The sequence below is a fragment of the Mauremys reevesii genome, linkage group 11 (assembly GCF_016161935.1).
Source record: "Mauremys reevesii isolate NIE-2019 linkage group 11, ASM1616193v1, whole genome shotgun sequence".
In the NCBI taxonomy this organism is placed as follows: domain Eukaryota; kingdom Metazoa; phylum Chordata; order Testudines; family Geoemydidae; genus Mauremys; species Mauremys reevesii.
The window spans coordinates 7481263-7487424 of record NC_052633.1 but is presented as its reverse complement, the minus strand read 5'-3'; the positions used below and the strand labels follow the sequence as shown (position 1 = coordinate 7487424).

The 6162-nt window shown below is 49.1% G+C and overlaps 1 long non-coding RNA gene across 4 annotated transcripts; it reads right to left on the bottom strand.

Annotated features, from left to right (window-relative positions):
* Positions 1 to 275: 275 nt before the first annotated feature.
* On the bottom strand, positions 276 to 5908 carry LOC120374285. Of its 4 annotated transcripts, none has more exons than XR_005585977.1 (4): positions 5865 to 5908; positions 3094 to 3176; positions 2005 to 2159; positions 276 to 420 (listed from the first exon to the last, which is right to left on the bottom strand). It is a non-coding gene; the product is annotated as an uncharacterized LOC120374285 (long non-coding RNA). The 4 variants fall into 4 exon arrangements; XR_005585976.1 differs by lacking the exon at positions 5865 to 5908 and adding an exon at positions 5480 to 5522; XR_005585978.1 differs by lacking the exon at positions 5865 to 5908 and adding an exon at positions 5331 to 5430.
* Between the last annotated feature and the right edge of the window lie 254 nt (positions 5909 to 6162).

Genomic DNA, 6162 nt, shown 5'->3' with positions numbered 1-6162 from the left:
GCTGGCGGGATGGACTCTAAGTCTGGTCAATCGGGATATTCGTACTGAGAAGATCCCCCCCATACGAGAATCCTTCCCTATGCTCCGATTACCGCAGGAGATGAGCACGAATGTCCGTTGCCAGATCCTGATTTAGGCTTACTATCTCCATTCTTCTTAGCAACATCCTGGGAAGAAGTACAAGGAAAAAGGTTAACACTCTGGGCAGTTGATGGGAGTGCTTGTCACCACGAAGGGCATCCTGTTGCAGGGTTTGCTGCAATCCAGGAGGACACAGCAAGTGGTGCAGGGTACGGTGAGGCCGCCGTCAGCACAAGCTGCACAATGAATTGCGGTCCTGGCAGTATCGTCTGGGGTAGCACCTGAGGAAAACATCTGTCTGTGTTCTGCTTCTAGTTGGGTGGTTCAAGCCCTTCCCATCTGGAAGAAAAGAGTTCAAAGTAAAAGCCCATACGAAGGGGGTCGGTTCTGGCCACGCTTGACAATCAGGCCAATCAGCTAGCAAAACAAGCTGCTAGGTTAGGATCAGCATATACATGGGATAAGACCCAATTTCAGCTGCTGTAGTTAAGATGCCGTCTCCAGATGTGTCAGCAGGCCATGGCATCTTGACCCTGCAAAAACAGGATAATGATCTCCAAGCCCTTTTAACAGCAGGGAAACATCAAGGATATGTAAGGACAAAAACGGATTGATTATAGCAACATCACCAAACTGTGAATTACCTGTACTGGTTATGCCAATAACTCCACGAAAAGAACTAATAACTGTAGCTCATGGCCAGGGACACTATGCTGCGTCCAAAACTTTGGAACGGGTGTCTAAGTGGCGTGGTTGCCTAACATAAAGGAGGAAATACTGGAACAAACCTTTTCTCGATTTGGTATCCCATCAGAAATAGATTCAGACAGAGGACCACACTTTGTGGGTGAAGTCACAAAAGCGCTGTGTGCGGCCTTAAACATCAAACAGCGGTTGCACATAGCTGCTCACCCGCAAAATCTGTTATCGTCGAGAGGCTAATAGAGCCATGAAAACTGCTCTTAGAAAAGTAATAGATGTGCAAGGAAGGGATTGGGATAGCAAACTCCCATATATCCTAGCGGCCATGCGATCTACTAGAACTGTGTGAGGGTTTTCACCGCACGAGATGCTAACTGGGAGAATTATGCACACCCCTGAACTTTAGTGGGTGGGAGGAGTTCCACCGGATGAGTACCTTCCCAGGGTGCAAATAGACTTATACATGTCACAGTTGCTAGACACCATCAGCAGTCTTCAACATCGAGTAGCTCCTCAACTAAAAGCTAATAACCAAGTCATTAGTGCTTGGTTAGGCCACATTAATGATGTAGGATGGGTGGTTGGTACAAAGGTAATGTTTAGGTATTATATAGAAAAAGTCCTCGTTGGGTGGGTCCAGTTATCATAACAAACGGAGCAAGTGCCTCTGTATATCAGGTTCAAATACCAGCAAAGAAGGGGATCAAATTAAAGTGATTCCATAGCAGCCAGGTAAAGGAATGGAAAGGAAATCAACCCATTTAACTGTGCCAATCATATTTTCTCTTCCATTCCTAGATCGACATGACCGCCATCATCCTATTCTCTATGTATATAGGTTGCACTGTATTTGTTAAGGTTTGGTTAATTGATTTGGTTGAAGGTGACCATCTGTTCTGTATAACAGGGAGTCATTATGCCACAGAGGATCCCATGGCCACCCTGGATCCTTTGGAACAAAATGACCCCATTTCTGTTTTAATGATCAAGGAAGAACCGTGCTGTGTGCTCAAGTGGGTCAAAGAAAGATCGAACAAGGCAGGTATATTTCAAGCAGTAATTTCAGAAATGTGCCTTAACTATCAGGCTGCACCTGTGGGATGCAGAGAAAAAACAGAAATGTCATGTAAGTGGGATATAGTAAAACCTCTTTTGGGAATTGTACCAAACTTAGGGTGCCCAACAGTTCTCAGATTTGCGGTTGCATTAAATTGGAAGTACCTGAGCATGTACCATGGGGTGGGTTTCTGGAAATATATCAGCTCCTTGGGTTCATGAAAGACCTAGTGCCATGTTCAGAATTAGTACTCCAGCACAGTCCTTCCTTCTCGGCTCTCAATGTACTGTTGTATCCACACCTTCTTGCAATAGTTCGTCTATGCAGGGAAATGGATGTAAAGCAGGAAGAGTCTTTTCATTGTAAAACTTTCTACTGCAGTAAGATCAAGGTTAAATTTTCCCGTAAATAGTTAGACTTGTATAGGGAGGTTTAAAATGAATGTTACAACGGCAGACTCTGGTAAATGGTCTATGGTAGGTCCGTATGGAATAAGAGTATACCAATTTGTTTTGGTTCTTCCTTCTCCTATTCCTAGTTTAACTGGTCCCGTGGTAATTAGGGAAGAAGCAAATCAAACAGTTATTACACATCCCCAGTCTGCGATAAGGAATGTTTTAATCAGCACTACCCCCTCTGTAATACTATGGTTGTATTTGGGTTCAATGCAAATTTTTCGCCATGTGACAATTTATTCATCGGGTGGGTCATAATTTGGCAAAGCCACAGGTGTCGGCAGTTACATCTTTTTAAAACAGGTGTAACACCGACAAGAGGGGGAAATGTTAATTTCAGTATACATGTTTGCCGAATTATTCTGTATAAAAGTTAAAATAAGTTCTGTAAATCAAAAGGCCATTTTGTTTTGGTAAAAGGACAAGGCGACCTCCATTGGGGGTCAGGTTCTTGTTCCTCAGTACCAAGAAAAAGCGGGAAAGTGGGAAGAGCAGGAATCTGACCTTGCCCAGCAACAGCTCCCTACAGAGACCAATGAGGGGAGGGGCCAGGGGCACTGGCTCTTGAGCTTTTGAGCTGTCAGAGGTGCAGGTGGCTGCTCTCTCTCCTGGTGCGGTACAATCTTGCCACTGGCTATGGGCCTGCAATAGCTACTTACTAATTAAGTTGGGGTTGTTTGTTTGTTGTTTTGGGAAAGCAAACTTGCATACACGGACCTGGTCCGATTAGTTAGATCAATCGTGCACTCAGGACGACGCAAAGCGGGTTAGGGTGGGAGTTAAGATAGGGATACGTACCTGTCTGTTTCATCTGTTGTCCACGGTCAGTGTTCACTACTGGCTTCTCTTTTCTGGATCCTGCACCCCTTTATCGCTGATGTCTGTAAAGATAGAACATCTTGTATTATAAGTGCCTGTGTGTTATTCCGAATCTCCAGAATCATTAATCCATTCCCTTCCATTCCTTCCTCTCCTTAGCAAATAAAGTGTTGTTGTTTTATTTTATAGCTTTGTGTGTGTGGAGTTCATTAAAGTCAGCTCTGATAGATGGCCTTAAAAGGGGACTCAGCGGAGATAAACTGTAAGGCTCCCCGAGATCTTCTGATCAGATCGGCCTAGAGAGATAAAAATCCTTACGCTTGTTGAACCTCATCAGATCTCTTTTGGCCCAGTCCTTCTTGAGAGTGGGAAGGGGCTGGGACAGCAGCTTAAAGCCACATCTCCCCAGGGCAGCACAGCACAGCGTGCAGCGCAGGGGGCACATTTCAGTTAGTTTCACTTTGTGCAACTTAACCCTGAGGTTCTCAGCCCTGTGAATGAGACTGTGGAATTACCCAGCCCGTGGGAAAGACTGTGAGTGTAAAATATTCCCCAGGGTTGTTCCATCCCTGGGGGACCATCTGCCTCTGGAGGCTGGGGATGGAATCAGGACCTTTCACTGCCAGGCTTCTGCTTATGACCAGGACTACGTCAGCCGTGATCAAGTCTAAACAGTGACTTCCAATGAGCCTTAGCCCACCGACTGTTGTTAACGGCAAGGCGGAAAGGCCTCAATTTACAACAATGGCCTAATTTTGGGTACCTCAGTTTCTCCTTTGAACTACAGGACTGCAGGGAACTTGTTCCAACTGCAGCCACAGCTGCATGTGGAGTCCTTGGGCACTGCAGGTGTCCAGCCCCTACGCATGTAAAGGCAGGATCCCATATTTGGATCTGACATCAAGAGACATTCTTGAAATCTGGCCCCAGCCCACCACTGTGCTCTGCCTCCCATGCTGCCCAGGGTGGGCCAAAGGGGCTGTAGGGAAGGTAAAGCCCTCCCCACCCTGGGAAATTCCTCCCACACAGGTGCCACTTGTGCCTCCCCAGCAGCTGTAGGCACAAGGAGTGCTCGGGAGGGGGAGCATGGACAGGCTGGAGGGGGAGGTGGAGCAGGGATAGAGGGGTGTGACCAGGGTGAAGCTGCACCTCAGTTTTATACAGGGCCGCCGAGAGGGGGCAAGAGGGCAATTTGCCCCAGGCCCCAGGACCCGCAGGGGCCCCACGAGAGTTTTTCGGGGCCCCTGGAGCAGGGTCCTTCACTCGCTCCGGGAGCCCCGAAACTCTTGCGGACCGGGCCCTTGAGCTTCTTCTGCTCCCGGTCTTCGCGGCGGGAATCCTTCCGCTCTGGGGTGGAAGGACCCTCTGCTGGCGAATTACTGCCGGCGGGACCCGCCGCCACGTGCAGCCCGGTCTTCGGCGGTAATTCGGCAGCAGGGGTCCCCGCCACGGGTCTCGGGGCACTTCGGTGGCGGGTCATGAAACGGAAGGGCCCCGCCACCAAATTACCGCCGAAGTGGGGGCCCCTGCCGAAGACCCCAGGCCCCCGGAATCCTCTGCGCGTCCCTGGTTTTATACCCAGGAAAAGCCACTAACACCATTAAAATGAGTGCAGCACACTACTCAGCTGAGCTGCAACCTCTATATTAAGCATGTAGTTAAAGTGGTGCAGCGTCGAACTCAGGAACTAGCAGCATCTGCAGCAGCATCTCTGCTCAGCCCAGCTTCCCAGCACAGCTGAATTCCCTCCTTCTCCCAGACGGCTGCTTTCCCGACTCCTGCCCCAGTCCCCTCGGGCTGCTCCCAGATCCTCCTGCAGTGGAATGGACACGTGGCCTGAGAGCCCTGGACACTGGATTTCTCTGTTCACCCCACACCATGGACCCTGCAGGAGCGCTAGTGCAAGCTCCTCACCCGCTGCCCTTGATCACTGGTTTGCAGCCCCAGCTGGGGGAAAGCTCATTCTCCATGGACCAATGAGTCCCTGGTCTCTCTGCTGGGACTCACAGACAGGGAGAAAATCGGTGCAGGCCTTGCTGGGTGTGGTTACGGGTGACGGGGTCACCTACCCCACTAGGGCCCAGGCCGAGATCCCAGCACATTCCACGCTAGCCCCTGACCTGCCATCAGATGGACTTTCAGCTTCTGTCCCTGTGGTGGGGGGAGGCATTGGGTCATTGCCCTGGGGGAGCTGCTGGGCGAGGGAGGCGATTTACCTGCTCACAGACCCAATGGGCTAGTTTTACTTTGGTTATTATAGTTGAAAAGTCATGGAAGATGGGAGAGATTCCAGCAGACTGGAAAAGGGCAAATGTAGTTCCCATATATGAAAAAGGAAATAAGGACAAGCCAGGCAGTTACAGACCAGTCAGCTTAACTTCTGCACCAGGGAAGATAATGCAGCAAACAATTCAGGAATCCATCTGAAAACATCTAGAAGATAATAGGGAGAGAAGCAATAGCCAGCTTGGATTTATCAAGGACAAGTTGTGTCAAACCAGCCCCCGATAGCTTTCTTTGACTGGGTAACAAACCTTGCGGATGGGGGGAAGCGGCAGATATGGTTTATCTAGACTTTAGGAAGGCTTTCAATGCAGTCTCACATGACCTTCTCCTTAACAAACTAGGGAAATACAACCTAGATGGAACTACTCTAAGGTGGGTGCATAACTGGTTGGGAAACTGTTCCCAGAGAGTAGTTATCAGTGGTTCACAGTCAGGCCGGAAGGGCATAAGGAGTGGGGTCCCACCATGCTCAGCTCTGGGTCCAGTTCTGTTCAATATCTTCATTCATGATTTAGATCCTGGCATAGAGAGTACAGTTACATAGTTTCAGAGCAGCAGCCGTGTTAGTCTGTATCCACAAAAAGAACAGGAGTACTTGTGGAACCTTAGAGACTAACAAATTTATTTGAGCATTAAGCCACTGAGCCATCCCACCCCCACTCCAGGGGCAGCCATGTGCTGGGGAATGACGCAGGGCAACAATTTCCCACCTACACAAGGACAAATCGCTGCAGATAACACGGGTGGAAAATGCCCCTCACG